The following is a 15,961-nucleotide window of genomic DNA, read 5'->3' as shown; positions in this document are numbered from 1 at the left end:
GCCACACATGTTACCAGATTCCACATTATTATTATGCACATACGTCTCACTCTGTTACTGCACACATTATAGTCATAGCTTCACAACATGGGGGTAGAGATGGGACATACTTTGCATATTACTCTCATAACATTTTGGTGAGTTGCTAGAGTGACAGGTTTGTTCTTATAGATATATTTGTGATGGGTATGATGTCTAACAATCAGTTGTATGTCATTATTTGCTGCCTAAACTTCTGGGATCATCCCACTGATATGCCAGGGGGACAGGGTGACAGGCAGGAAATGAAAGTCAATTATCTGAACTTTCTGACAAAATCTGTACAGTTGAGGGGTATGATTCTGCATACAGGTTACTACCACTCCCAGGATTCGAACCATGACTGTGTGTGCTAAAAATACAACAGTTTACATCTCAGTTGAGTGTGCTATTTGAAATTTGTTGTCTATCTTTTCACTTTCTGTCTAAGTTTCCCTCCATTGTACAATATGATCTTGTGATTACAACAGTCATATACAGTCATTCCTACACATTTTATTTATGTAGCATAGCGTGGGTAACAGTGCTTAATACAACAGTACTATTATGAGAATGCAACACTACATTACCATATGATATCAGAGTAAACACAAACAGTCCAAGAGTTAGACCTTTATTGCCAGGCTGTTACCCTTTTATTTACATACAACCTATATGAGACTCTTCCTGCGATATTGTCTTGTTTATTCATTACATCACATATGCAATACAGGTTTTATACTGGCAATTAACTTTCTACTACCTTTAGATTTATTTCTTATGACAGTACATGCAAGATTATTATTAACCTGCCTCAAGATGCAGCCTCTGCAGCCTACACACATGGGCTTCCTGATTCACAGCCCGTTCCGCTGCAGCTGTCAAAGACATAAAAGGAATATTTAGCCATACCTATCCATAATATACGTGAGCTGGCAATTATTAAACAGGTAGCAGAATGAGTACTTACACACTGCTGGGACATCACCCTGCTTAGCTTCTTGGATCCACTAATCCAAGCGCTCTCTCTCCCATGATTCATGTGTACATACACTGTATGGGGTACTTGTATTCATTGGGGGATTTCACCACTTTATTACAATGACACCTCACATCTGGACTTAATGCAGTACTCCAGTTCACATATATATGTTATTTAGTAGGTTATACAACATAAAACTGTTTATAGATTCCTTTTACATGTAAATTGTGATTTTGCTATAGTGAGGATCTGTTTGGGTATACCTCAATTTTATGCACAGCTGTGATGGCTTACTGTTAACTGTTGTAATTATATTGTACAGTGTCCTGGGTTCATGACCTGCCATGGATGTTTATCTTATTGATGGGCAGAACAGGGGCTGTTGGATACAGAGAGATTAAGGCACTTTTAAGTTGTTGTAAGTGGGTTTCCGTGGGTTTGCACGATGGCAAGCAATGCTAACTTCTGGTTACATTTTCTTACACTCAGCCTCTAAATTGCTTATCTTGTGTAGGCATTGCTTACCCCTGCGCAAACAGGCTTAAACTCGCTTACTACTGCTTAAAAGTGCTTACTCCCACTTACCCCCACATTAATTTAGAAAGAAAAGAAACATGGGTCTTGGGAAAGTGGTAGATTTGGACACTATACATTTTTTACACTATTTGCTGTATGGCATGGATTTATCATTCATTACACATTATAACTTTGTTTAGTATCCCTGAATCATGTGTACATATACTGTATGGGGCACTTATTTTTATCTGTGGATTTTACCACATTATTACAATGACACCTCACATCTGAACTTAATGCAGTACTCCAGTTCAAAAATATATGTTATTTAGTCAGTTATACAGCAAAATAAAATGTTCATGGATTGCTTTCACATGGAAAATGGGATTTACTACAGTGAGGATCAAACCAGGAATGGCTGTTTGCAAAGTGAATGCTCTGACCACTACACAATTCCAGTATCGCTTCTACTGCATGTATCTTGCTATTTATCTTCTTGTGCTATTTAAGCTACAGTATGCATAGCTAAGCAATGGGCAAACCTGGGCAGCTATGGTTAAATTTAATCTGTTTGATAAAAAAAATTTGTAGTGTTATTTTCTCTAGGAAGGGACAGGTTTCACTTATTGCTGTGGATTTCTGCATGTTTAAGTCGCTATGCACATAGGGTTTTCCTGGGAAGTGGGGCTTTGACCTTTGCAATAGCTTTGGGTGTGTTTTCTCCTGCAACATGTCAAGTTTCTACACTAACAGTCCCACTATGGGCATTTGAAGAAGTGGTAACCCTCCCATACCTCTCAACCTCTTCATGCAAAATATCTGGACAAAGCTTGACAAAGTGAGGTACAACTAGGGACATATTTTAAATATTGCTCTTATAAACTAAGAAAATTGCTAGAGTAACAGGATTTGTTTTAATATACATTTTCTGATGGATATGAAGTTTGAGACTCAAATGTATGCCATTATTTACCAACTTCAGTCCTGAGATCATCCCAGTGATTTGCCAGGACAAATGAGGAATAGGTCAAAAAATATGAGCCAAATATCTGAGCATTCTGTGAAGATCTATACAGTTGAGAGGTATGCAACCCCCTATGAGCATTCTCACTCATTGTAATTGCCGAACGGCAATTCTTGACTGCGGGGGCATGTCTATTGTGAGAGCTCTGTTCTCAGACACAACCCCTGCACTCGTCCATGCTCCATGTCCGTTTAGGAGCAAAGGCAATGCGCCTTCATAACTATGCATGGCGCGCTGCTGTGCTGCTCTTAAATGGTCACTTCCATGCAGGAATAAGCTATTCCTGTGCTGAACCTTACTGAATCCCGGGGAATGCGATTCCATAAAATTCAAAGTTCATGAATCACATTAGCTATATTTTGTGGATCCTGATAGTTTAGAACTTTACAGGGATGCATTTTCATGGAAGCCACATATATCAAGATGGCAATGATAGGTAAGTGCCATCTGTCCCTACAAATCTGTTTCTTTTAGTGTTTTCTGAGTGTAGTGGATGTTAACATGCCAGCAGGGACATAACATGCATGACCATCACTTGTCCCTGACTCACCAGAAAAGTTACCCATGTACCTCATAAAAATGGTGATTTTTGTAAGAAAATGGTAGGGTTCATTCATTATATACAGTTAAGCATTACATTTATCTCCATCTTATTTTTCACAAAAAGCACTTTACTGTAATTCCTTTTATTTAGTGTACTTTCTAACTGTCCCTGACTTTACATACTTGTCTTTTAATTATTTCTGGCTTTGTCCCTGAAGAAACAGAGGCTTATAGCAGAAAAATAGAGTGGGTACCCATAGTCATACATTTTATATGGTTATCTGTCAGACATCAGTTATACTGGTCATAGCATAGGTTGTGTGAATGGCATAATGTTTAACTGCTAGTTTCAGACATATTGTTTTACTGCAAAAGCCATATTCTTCTTCTTCTTTTGGCTTTTCCCAGTTAGGAGTCACCACAGCGGATCACCTGTCTACTCATGATTGGCAGTGGAGGTTTATAGTGTCGAGTTGCCAGCTCGGCGCCCAACCTTCCACAGAAGGCACACACACGCATGCATGCCTAGGACCAATTTAGAGTGTCCAATCCACCTGCAGCATGTCTTTAGGATGTGGGAGGAAACCAGAGCACCCAGAGGAAACCCACATGACCACAGGGAGGACATGCAGACTCCGCACAGAAGGCACCCCAGCCGAGGATCGAACCAGAGAACCTCTTGCTGTGAGGCGACTGCAAAAGCCATATTATCAGGAGTATATGGTTCTATTTCAAATCATTTTCTTAATCTCTCTATCTACCTTTAACAGATAAGGATTGTGATATATCACTAACCAAAGGATGCTTATTGCCCACAGCAGTGACCACGACCCCCACCTTACAAACACATCATGGTGTGTGGCTTTTGAGATGCATTGTCTAAACTAGTGTCATATGTATGAATCCCATCCCACAGTATCTCTGCAGTGGCAGGACTGCAATTTATTGTATAACACAAATATATACTCAACACACACTTTGGAGTTATGAGGGATGATACATTTCTTTCTGAATCTGGAATTAGGATGCATCAACCAAGAGGAAATCCATAGTTCCTCATTTTTTTGTTGCCCCAGGACTTTGGCAGATAGAACTTCTACCATCTCCCAACTGGTACATTCATTCCCAGGAACAAAAGCTGGGTATTCCTTGGATAGGCAATTAATTCCTGCCTGGGACCTCCCATCAGCCCTCAGTTCCAGCAAGAGTCAGGTGGGAGAGATCTGGGTATGATGGCAGGATTACAATCTCCCCTCGGGAGCACCCCCTTTCCCCTTGGTACCTCCTCAGAACTTGTAATTACAACTCAGAGAAAGCAAGCCTTGATATACCATTTTCACTCGGTTACTCAGTGAGATTGGATTATGGTAGTGTAGGCTCGGTCAACTTACAACTCCACTGAACAGATGCATAATGCTCCCATTAGATATTGCTCATGTAGCAAGCCAGAGCTATCACCATCCTCTGAAAATGGATGAGTTGGCAGAAACTGCTCACTCCCTACCACCTCAGAATGCTGCTACAGGTGCCCAATATACTGATGGAACTCGGGTTGCCTGTAGATTCATCAGGCCTTTATTTCTTCTATGCCATGGAGCTATTTTTTTTAGTTTCTCATTTGCATAATATGCAATTAAGGTGCACTGAAGTCATCTTAGAGTCACCTATGCTTGGCAAGCCTTAAACGATTGTCATGGTGTTGTATGCCAAGCAAAAATGTTTTAAAAATACACAGAAAGTCTTTTCAGGGTGAGCAAGGCAATGAGAACTATCCACAGTTCAAAATGCTTAACAGCAGAGTACATAATAGGATGATAAGTACTGACTTTCCAGCAACAGCAGCCACTTGTTATTTTGTACTGCTTTTATGGCCCAGAGACACAACAGAGATGCTCATAACTTTTGAAACCAAGCATTCTCCATAAGTACTTTGGATTCATTAACAATCGTGCAGGCTTCGCCCAAAGCCTACATGATTTCAACATGTTAACACAATGAGTAGCAGAGTTCCTTGAATATCCATGCTTCCCACTTTGTTTACATGTTTCCAAGAACTGTTTCATGACCACCAGCAGTGTTGGTAGCAATGAAATAGTACTGTGAAGCAGAAGCACACAACATAAAGAAAACTGTTTACCCTAAATAGGCAAGCCTATTATGTGAGCACACATGAACATCTTATAGGAAATAAGGCAAACTGAGTACAAGAACTGAGATTCAGGGGACATTAAATGGTGTGAATGAACACAGAATACAATTTTAATAGTGTATAAGTATGAGGGGGAAGGTAAATAAAGAAAATGTACTCAATTAATGCAGTCAAATGTGATTGTCACAAAGAAACATTTTTAACATAAATACTTCCATACTGATATAATAATTAATCCTGTTTCCAATTCTTGACCCATGTACGTAACTAAAAAAGGACATGCTAACAATGGATGTGAGAGGGACACAATGAAACATTGCACGAAAGGGAAGTAAGTGTGATATTAATGTTGGCAACATGCCAAGTTCAGATAACAGCTAGAAAGGACAATGGATACATTAGGGACTATTCGCATAGACTGCAGTTTGTGAATACGACCTGTATATACAGAGGAACGTATGTCTCATAACTGACAGTAGTGCTGTATTTTCTATTTCATCATGTATAAACAAAAAAGATATGAGCCATACAGCTGTTTTGTCAAGCACATCAGAAAGGGACATGTTTTATCATTTGTTGTCATTTGACAACCATAAACAAAGGGTATATTAGCATTATTCATGTGTTAGCAAGTATGCATTTTATATTCATACACATCCCAAACAGTAATATAACGACATTCAACATACACAAGTGGCAAAGAACAATATAGTTCTGATGACATAGCAATAGTTCAAGGCTTCTGTTCTTAAATGGAGAGCATCTACTAAATAATTATATTGGGAATGCTCACAAGACATTATAGCAAGCACTATCGTAACAGCATGTAAACAACAAATACACACACGAAAGTTTCGTAACACAGGCCCAATCACACTTTAGGATGATCTTGCAAAATGCCATACAGTAAGAAATAATATGTAACACATCATGTCCTGTAAAGCTGTACAGCATGAGAAAAGCAGTTAGAATAATACCCAAATGTTTGGAGGAAGACATGCAACATTATAGCAATAACCCACGCCTGGGTGTGGGTAATGCTGGATTTACCCATGGTTGGTGTGGTTTGGTCACAAGGGCATAGCCCGAGTGGCCAAACAAAGACAACCATGGGTAAATCCAGCATTACCCACACCAAGAAGTGGGTTATTGATATTATACAATGACATTATTTAAAAAAAAAAATAATTACTTTTCTTGAATAATGGCATTGTATAATGCCTCCTTGCTGCCCTTCCGCAGCTGTCTGGTATTCTGCGGCAGTTCTGATGTACTGCGCATGCATATGCTTATGCAGTACATCAGAGCTGTGGGCAAAAGCAATGGAGAAAGCAAGATCTCCGTTGCTTTTTACAAACTGTCTCACTATGTTAAAGGAGTTCAACATAGTGAGACAGCTTTAAAAAAGCAACTGAGAATCTCCGTTGCTTTTTTTTAAAGCTGTCTCGCTATGTTAAACCCATTTAACATAGCGAGACAGTTTTGAAAAAACGAGAGAAGATCTCCATTGCTTTTTACAAAGTGTCTCGCTATGTTAAAGGAGTTTAACATAGCGAGACAGCTTTAAAAAAAGCAACGGAGAATCTTACATGGATATTAAGTAATGTCTGTGAACAATCAGTGACAGATGCAACATTCGTATCATGCCAGACAGAAATCAGAAAGATGTTTATCGACCTGTAATGCCACAGAAATCAGTATACTGTGTATGTCATGACTAGCACACTTGATGGAGTTTTGAAAAAAGCAATGGAGAAAACAAGATCTCTGTTGCTTTTTACAGTGTCTCGCTATGTTAAAGGAGTTTAACATAGCGAGACAGCTTTAAAAAAAGCAACAGAGAATCTTACATGGATATTAAGTAATGCCTGTAAACATCAGTGACAGATGCAACATTCGCATCATGCCAGACAGAAATCAGAAAGATGTTTATCGACCTGTAATGCCACAGAAATCAGTATACTGTGTATGTCATGACTAGCACACTTGATGGACTTACAGAACTTCCCTACTGTAATGGATATAGATTCCCTACCTTGAAGGGTGATGCCTTAAAACTGTTGCCCTCTGACTGTGCCATAAATACTTTCTTTGCCTAAACCACTCCTGTCTGACACAGTTATCTGACAGATGTTACCAGATTCAAACTCCTTCCTACCATACTACACACTCTACAGACCTGAGCATCGACTGTGTCTGCTATACAACATGGTAGTGGATCTTCTCACAAATACCTAAAATTCATGTGTGAAGTAATGGCCTATTTGAGGATAATATATTCAGTATGATTTTGTCAGAATGATGACAAGGAGGTAACTGTTAATGCTCACACAACTGTGTGCATTTCAATATCAATGTTTCTCAGGCAGCCAAGCTGTTCATGTTGTTTTGTTCAGCAACACTGTCCCAGAACTGAATCACACTCTATCTGTGTAGATATGCTATACATGTCATTACTCAATGCATGTGCCACATGAACAGTCATACAACGACTTGCTCAGAACAATTGTTTCACCGGCAGGAAATTAATCCAAGGAGAAAAAAAAGAATAATAACATCGTGCAGTATTGTTCAGTGCATTCATATAATGTTGCCTTTAGCTGAAACAGAACATCAAAATATGTAAGTCCACTGCCAAACGACATGTGAATGAATCATATACACCACAGAAGAAGTCTTAAAGCTGTGTGACTCAATATATGTGAAGTCATTACATCACTATGATTGTGTGTAAAACAATTTCTAAGAAATAAAAGTGAAGAAGAGGTTTCTCCCACTATAACCGTACACATTATAACAGTTGTGGATGTCATTCATTTATAACAACATTAGGACACACAATGCTTACAGTCAGTCAGTGTTGGATTTTGAACACCTGACTATGTGATGACAGAAGTTACATGTTATTGTGAAGAATGAATGTGCCATGGTGCAAGTGTTATGACAGTTGTGACATCTTTGGGTTCTTGAAGCTATGACATTGCAATATTGCTGCAAGGGATATGTGCATCTGGGATTTCTTTAAAAGACTGTTGCTATATGTCTCTTTCTCATACACCATCACCTGCTGCTAGGTATACCCGAACACATGTGATGCAAAATGCAGTCATCACTGTGAAAGGAGAATGGTTGTCATGCACAATGTGTGGATAATCATGGATTTGAACACTTGCCTTACTAAGGCAACAGCATACAGAACATTGTCTGATGCCCTCATGCCACAGGAAAAGTCTCTATAGTTCTCATGGGAAAGCCATGTCAACCCATGGCATCATCATTATCCAATAAAGAATTTCTGTGTGAAAATGAGCCTAAATTCTTGTAATAGAAATCCTCAGCCATAAACATTCACATCAGATAAGTGGGTGACAACATTATTACCTGCATGCATATTCACACTGACACAAGTGAGGCAAAGGAGTAACGGCTGGATTTGAACAGACTGCTTAAGATCACAAAGTACAGCTTGAATAGCACGCACCACACAAAATGTTTTACAGTTGTGACAGTACACATATGAATGGTTGATATCACCATTCTTTAATAAGCTGATGTTTTTCTAAAAAGGTATAAAGGTAATTGAAGTGCACAGTAACACTATACAGCTATACACATTGCATGCATTAAAAGCCTTCTCTACACAGCATGACAGGCAAACACACATACACATTAGTCAATCATTTCCAGATTCAAACATCCTCCCTCTGTACTTACTTAGTCTAGACAGCAAAGTATCAACAGCCAGCATCACAGGATAACTCATACTACAACTGTGATATATTTCATTTTGCATAGCATGATGTAACCATTGTGTTTTCAAAACAGGATATTGCCTGGGGTTAATACAGATTTATAATGTAGCCTTCTGACAGTGAAAACTTGACTCCTAAGTGGAAGTTTACATAATGGATGTTGCCATGGATACAACTGCACATGACAGTACACACAGTCACATTAGTTAACCAATGTTAGATTTGAACCCCCTACCTAATTACACAATCTACAAAACACAGAATTAGCTGCAAGTACCAGAAGTCTGATTTGTTTGTGCATTTTGAAATAATGACCTCATTAGTGTGATGCAGAGAAGATGTTTGCGGTAAAGGTTGGATAAGGAGATGGGGACATGTTAAAATCTTCTCCTGAGTGGAAGTTGATAGAGCACATCTGTTCAGGCAGTATTATAGACTTGACATTGAAGCTACATGCATAAGTTCACTACTGTGAGATTTGAAACTCTTACCTATATAGTTACACAATCTAGAGAACACAGTTTTAGCTGTAATTGCCACAGCAGAAGTCTGACCCTAAAGGGGAGAGAGTGCATTTTCGACAGGATGACTTTATCATTGTATCAAATACAGGATGTTTGTGTTAAAAGTGGGATAAAGTACAGAAAGAGCTGTGTCCAAAGTTAAATTCTTCTCCTGAATGGAAGTGGTTACAGCACATCTGTAGTTGTTGTGTTACTTACTTATCACTAAAATCATACACACACACACACACACACACACACACACACACACACACACACACACACACACACACACACTCACGTTCTCCATTGTGGGAACTGAACCCCCTACCTATCTAGTTATAGAATCTAGAGATCTAGAGAACACAGGATGAAATGCAAGCACCACAGGAGAAGTCTGACATTAATGATGTGAAAATGCACATTTGTAATTAGTAAAGCTTCACTGTTTGGAACATCAACTACTATTCGTCACAGGTTTTGGGACAAATACATGTTTCTGGAAAGGCCAACATAACAGCACTGTGTTGCTCCATGTAATGACATATTTCTCTATATACTGTTATTCATGTACATCATGTTACTGTGAGAGACATGTACCTGTTTCACAGTATGGGGTATCAATGACAATCACAAGTGTAAAACAGTGGATTGTCAAGAAAGCCTTCATGACAAGTTATCCTGGGATGATTGCATGCAAATAGCAGCCATTTATTGTGTAACTGTAAATTGTCTAGCCTCATGCTTACACAATGTACATTGACAGTTCAGACACTTCCTAAATATGACAGTGCATTTCTTAATAACAGAGATGGATTATGTGTAAAAAGTTACACACCATTATAACACAGTTGTAAGTGTTATTGTTGAAGTGTATATACACATTAACAGATTGACTTAACTGAGTCAACATTACTCTGAAATCAAGATATTTTGGTCTCAAAATTCCATAAAGACATGGAGGCAAGAAGTTCTACAGCCTACTCAAAGAATTTTTGTTGTAAATATTTTTGTCTCTCTCCCTGAAGCACACCATCAGCAAGCTTATTTGTGTAGCTGATGGCAATGTACTGAACTTAGACTGGAAATTAGCAGTAGTCTATGGTGCCCTTGCACATAAACAGTATACACATACAACCATGTCTGAATCTGGTGGACTACAGCAAAGATATCTGTCATGGTCATGCTTCACGTATCATGATTTACACATCTGTCATGAGAGTTGCAGTTCTTCAATCCTTGAATGTATGAGACAGGTGAATTATGAAACATATGAGAGGCCAAGGATCTTATTGCTGCTGGAAACATGGTTTATGGAAAACATTTTAAATCAACGAGGTTTATTTGATGAAACAAAAGGGGTAGGAAGAGGTGGACAGCTGTTGACAGGAATACACATACAGACATTAAGATATTAGTTTATGGTTCATTTCTGCACACATTTGTGTTGTGTTACACTTCACATTATCATCATAATTATTCAGGCAAGATACTATTCACAACAGGAAGAAAGAACAATAATACAATAGCAAGATAATGTTTTGTTAAGAAGATGTGTAGCCAACAGTTACACTCACAGGAGTCATACCAAATATTCAAAAACACTTTGGCATACATGGGATCCAAATGTTGATGGTATTTTCAAAAAAGAATCTGCAAACATCAATATTATCTAACCACACCACATAGGAACTCCTACTTTACAAAGTCCAAATATGACAAGAGACTGAAGCAAAGGAGAATGTATGTATTATTCTTCATTGCCCTCATGACAACTGTAAAATCATATAATATGTACATTACATATTTTAGTCTAATAAATATGAAACAGTAAAAAGTGATGACACAGAAGTGGGAACACACACAGGTGTGCAGCAGTGACAGTGACACAAAAATATTATATGTTTTCTGTCTTATTATGTGTGTAAGTGTTGTCTACATTTCTTAGTAACCCACCCCAAGGTTACATAATAATAATATAATTAAAACATTAAATATGACTTTCACATACTTCTGGATTCAAACTATTTCACAGATACATGAATTATGTCAACACACCACATTACTTCACAGCCTTAATTTTGCGATTTGATGGGGCACTCACAAAACAACGAGGAAAGAGAGAATGTCACCATCAGAATTCATCACAGTAATGACAATTTTAATATTGCACAAGGTGTATATTACAGCCAGCAGCATAACAAATGATCCAATGCAGAGCAGAGATATGGTATGTTAAGGTGTTATGTGTCAGGATTTACAAATTTGTCATGAAGCCAGGAATATTTGAGCAGCATGCTTCCTAACAATATTTGCAATTAGAACATCATATGCAGTGTACATTCAACTCTTCAGCCTGTTCAAGAGAGGGTTATCCTGGTGGTACATAGCTAAGCACAGTAGTTCGAAGGGCACAAGAGTAATGTGGCTGAATACAAAAACTCACAAGATTTTACCAAGAGCTGTGTGCTTGCATTTCACAAGTTACAGATGCTGCTCAGTGGCAGACATTGCGCAAATGTAGAGGAGAAAGACTGATGATACAGAAGGGGTAGATACATAGACAGGGGGAGAGGGAGGTGGGGACCAAGTAGATTATGACAGAAGCAGGATAATGGTGACTCAAAACAATCTGTATGCAAAAGTTACACATAAAATAGTCTAATAAGAGCAGTGAATAACACTTTTCTAATGCCTAGATTAGAACCCTTGAAGGCATGCAAAAATCAGTCCACAGAGCTGCAAATTATCTCCTCATGCCACAAAGGAACTCTAGCTTCACACACTTTGAATCACACAATTGCAGGGACAGTGAAAATCTACTGAAGCAGAAGGGCTGAACAGAAAGACAGAGGGGGGATGGATAAATAGCAAAAGTATTGATTATGGTACATTTAGGGCCATCTTTGTGGTGTGTTACTCCTAGCCTTTTCCTCATTATTAATCTGTCTGTAAAATAACGCACTAGCTGTGGAGAGCAAGAGGGGCTAGGCCAGTAGAAATAAAGATTAAGACATAGACATAAACCGAATAAAGGTGACTTACTAAGTCTCCCTGTTGGGCCTGGAATGTTTTGGCAAACACTTTCTTGCTGCAATATTCAAATGATATGTTAATGAAATGTTGTAAATGGGCATAGACATTTGCAGTTAAACATATGATAGGAATATAAAATGTCATGAAATAATAATTTGACATACAGCTGAAATCAAACCCATGACACTGCACAAAAAACACCAGTCAGGGAATTATCTCAACACACCATGTAAGAACTTGTAGTTTATTATATCCTGCTGCCTAACAACTTTAGAGCAACTGTTTCAAAGTGATGCATTTACTCTGTATTCATATAGCACTGTGGAATTAAGCACATTTGCAGGAAACTAACTTGACTACAGTGGCTGAAACTAATTGCCATAGGAAGTTAAATGCTGTTCCCATCACTCAGCAATGGCGCATGATGCCAACCTCCAAATAAATTCTGAGTACAAAAAGGGAAGGCTTTTGGTGGACCATTTGTGTCCATGTGTGTTGTGTGTGATCCTATTATTTAAGCAGATTAAATCTGTGAAAAAGGAGTTGATAGGACAGCGGTGAAAATGGGGGTGGCAAGCACAGAGTAGGACACAGGGGACAGAATAAATCACATGATTACTCATCTGTCATACTCTGTATAAAAAATGCTAGCTATAGGGAGCAAGAAGGGGTAAGACAACAGAAACAAGATTTCTTCCAGAAAGAATTGTGGTGGGACATTACAATAGCTATCAACTTCTTCAGAAAATAAATGTAGTATTATGCACACAAGTTCATGACTCTGGAGAGTCACCACACCAGGGATGGGTGGCAATAACAGAATAATGTTATATAGTCAAATGCACCAAATCAAGTGTATCAAGATAGCACTCATAGTGGAGAACTATATATGGTGTGTATTCTTTTATAGACAGGAATGTTGGAGAAGGTGATTAGAAATGAGAGGGTCAGGTAGGTAGAGTAGTTTGAGTAGCAGGTGTAGACATACAGGACAAACAAGACAATCAGACAGGGATGGTGATGGACATAAAAGTTGTTTGACACCATGATTGGGGATAGGTAGGGAACCTCAGAGTTGCATTCATGCCCAGCTTGAAAATGGTGAGAATTTAATCCTCACCCTCAGAACTGTCATCACTGTCTCCCATGTCAGTTACCTGGGTCAGTGCTGGATGTGGCATTGTTTTGGCAATATGTCATAGGACCTTTTCAATCCTGGTGATTTGCAGCCCTCTCCATGATGCTCTCCACAAGCCTGGTCAGGTGACAAAATTGCTTCCTCCACTACTACTGCTCCTGGAGGGTACCACTGTACCAGTAGCTGGAACAGCATTACCTGACACAGGTGGAGCAGGTAGGGCAGGAGTTGTGAAAGCAACACTGACAGATTGTGTACCAGATGTGGTGGGTGTCTGTGCTGACTGTGGTAGTGCTACCACAGCCAATTGTGGAGATATGGTGGTCTGAACACCAGTGATCAGTCTATCTCCCTGTGCTGATGGTAGTTTTGTTTTCAGAAACAATATATTAAAAAGAATAAAACCATATATATGAAAAAAGAAAGCGAGACAGGATGGGTGAGAGAAAAAAAGAGGGATAATTAGATCAATGACATATCACATTAAGTCATTATTTCAACGCATAAACCAATATGAGAAATACATAAGTACACCTTGGCCACATCCTGATATGCTGGGAGGGCATTAATGTGTTAAAAATCAATTAATCACAATTGTATGATATGAGTAAAAGAAAATGTATTTGTGCTGTATCAAATATCTGCTTTCAAAAGGAATAATTGCATTTGCCAAAATATAATAGTTGATGTCACGCAGTAGTGCAGTTAATATCTGCTAAATAATATCCTGAAAAAAATCTAATGAGTGTTTCTGGGTATTCAACCCATACATAATTAAACTGATGTATTCATTGCTTAATGCAATCATCAAGAACAACTGGAGCAGGCATGTATGCTTGATATCCTATGTATCTGTCAACTGCTTTCAAATCCTGCATCAGCAGTCATCTTTCTTTACAATCACTTCAGGAACACCTTGTGCCACACAGGTTGTTACCTGTTAGGTAGACTGGTTTATACCCTGCCGGCATGGAACATTACAGTGCTTAAGTTTTGGTTAAAAAATATTTTTTTCTAACTTTTAAACTCTTGCAAACTGTTTGCTACAATGTAGCAAGTAGTTGCTACAGTTTAGACCATACATGGAGCACTATAGTGCTAAGGTTTGACTGTAAATGCAATACTGTCTTTTAAAGCCGGGATTGCATTAGATATCAGGATCGGCTGACTGCACCCCCCTCAACAATTTGTGCTCAGGGCAGGTACCCCTCTTGCCCTGCCCTAGCCACACTACTGAGAGTGGAATTGCATCAGGGTTCAATTCTTATCTGATTGCTGTTCATACTGGTGATGGACTACATTAGCAAACAGGCAGACAGGGCAGATTAACAAAACTGCTATATGCAGACAATATAGCATTACAAGCAGACTGAACAGGAACTTCAGCAAACAATAGAGGGCTGGAATTCAAAACTGAAGGCACATGAGATAAAAAACTAAGTACAGACAAGGTAGCTGTCATGGCAGCAAATGGTACAAATCAGAATAATCTAAAAACTGAGATAGAGGGAAAAATAGTGGAACAGATTAAAAACTTTAAGTATCTGGGAGGAGTAGATGAAGAGAACAGAAGTTTATTTATTTATTTATGTTTGTTTGTTTGTTTACTGAGAAAGTCTGACTGGGCCATGCAAGACCCCTTTTCAGTGGAGGACTAGGAGAAAAGCTCCATCGATATACATAAAGTAAAACATTTTACAGAAATAATTATAGCCAAACCTTATCTACAGAAAAAACATTGATTAAACAAATTACACAATAATAATATTATTATTATCATTATTAGTAATATTATTATTGTTAAATGAATTGGAAGTCAAAAAGTATAAAGTGACCATAAAACAGGAGAACATTTATAATATGCAATGGATAGCAAAGGCTGTTGGGAAGACAGGTAAGGTAAAATGGAGGAGAGGTTTGGTGTTAATGTAGAATGAAGTGAGTAAAAAGATTTAGTGTGAGAGCAATAGAAGAGAGTACGGAGCCTGAGTGAGAAGGAGGGGAAGAGATGAGAAGTGAATATTAAGGGAATTATTAAGAATTAATTATAAGGAGAATAGTAAGACAGGAGTATTAAACAAGTACAAATATAAGTGGTGAGGAGGAAGTGATGACAACAAAATACATAGAGGTCTATGTGAGTAAAAGTCTTACAGGATTAAGTGAGCAATGATTGTGAGATAGATTGACAAATAGTAAAGTCTGAATTAGGAGGTCAAAGCTGGAATCAGAAGGGCTGCAAGCAACTGGCAAAGAATGTCAGAGGTGGTGTGTGATAAAATAATGCCAAAGACAATGAA

The sequence above is a fragment of the Protopterus annectens genome, chromosome 13.part0 (assembly GCF_019279795.1).
Source record: "Protopterus annectens isolate FY-2018-M chromosome 13.part0, PAN1.0, whole genome shotgun sequence".
Lineage (NCBI taxonomy): Eukaryota > Metazoa > Chordata > Ceratodontiformes > Protopteridae > Protopterus > Protopterus annectens.
The sequence above is the reverse complement of the archived record's forward strand: the minus strand, read 5'-3'. Positions refer to the sequence as shown.